Source organism: Triticum dicoccoides, chromosome 3B (genome assembly GCF_002162155.2).
Source record: "Triticum dicoccoides isolate Atlit2015 ecotype Zavitan chromosome 3B, WEW_v2.0, whole genome shotgun sequence".
In the NCBI taxonomy this organism is placed as follows: domain Eukaryota; kingdom Viridiplantae; phylum Streptophyta; class Magnoliopsida; order Poales; family Poaceae; genus Triticum; species Triticum dicoccoides.
The window spans coordinates 64,144,822-64,145,983 of NC_041385.1; positions in this window are offsets into that span (position 1 = coordinate 64,144,822).

Genomic DNA, 1,162 nt, shown 5'->3' on the forward strand with positions numbered 1-1,162 from the left:
TTTCTGCTTTATTTATTTTTTTCTTTTTATTTCTGAGTTGTAATAAGTCATTAAAAATAAGCATCTATGCTCATTTTTTAGTAAAATTAATCACAACTATTTTTTCTTCTATTTATTTCTGAGTAGTTTTTTATATAGTTTTTTTTCTTTTCTGCTATATTTATTTTTTCTTTTTTATTTCTGAGTTGTAAAAAGTCATTAAAAATAAAAAAGAGGTGCAATGCTCGTTAATTTGCTTCAAGCCTTTCGGAATAGTGTCAACTGCACTGCATATAGCTTTGTGCAGTCTACCCTGTTCCTCAAGGCTTGAAGCTAACCAACGTGCAGGTGAGCATTGAGCCTCTTCTTCATCGTCTCTGCATTCAGGGCTTATAAACAGCTGCGAGTGCCTCTCGCATGGCGAGATGGGACTAAAAAAACAGCTGCAGAAAGAATCAACTAAAAAACAGCTGCAGAAAATAAAAAAGTAATTAGACGGGTCCATTGGTACCGGTTGGTGGCTCCAACCGGGACCAATGCCTCTCTTTAGTCCCGGTTGGTGGCCCTAACCGGGACCAATGCCCCTCTTTAGTCCCGGTTTGGGGCACCAACCGGGACCAAAGATCTTTGTTTCCCGTCCTTTGGGCTGCTGAAAATAGGCCTTTGGTCCCGGTTGGCGGCTCCAACCGGGACTAAAGGGTGGCATTAGTCCCGGTTTGTTTCACAAACCGGGACCAAAGTCTTTGCTATATATACAACACTTAGCGCGTCGTCCTCCTCTCCCGACTTCGATCTCTCCTCCTCTTCTCCCGTCGCCGCGTCCCCTGCCGCCACCTCGCCGTCGCCGCCCCGCCCCGACGCCGTCGCCGCCCCGTGCCGCCCCGCGCGCTTCGCCGCCCGCCCTGCCGCCCCGATCGACGTCGCCGCCCCGGCCCGCGCCGCCTCGACGCCGTCGCCGCCCCGCGCCGCACCTCTCCGTCACCGTCGCCGGCCGTGAGCAACCTTTTTTTATTTTTGTTAGATTTTTTTTAGATTTTTTTGTAGTTCATAGATTTTTTTTGTTAGATTAGATATGTGTTTTAATTTAGATATGTACTTCATATTGTGTAATTTAGATTGTGTAATTAATTTGTTCATATTATGTTAGATTTTTTTTCTGTTAATAGATTTTTTTGGTGATATT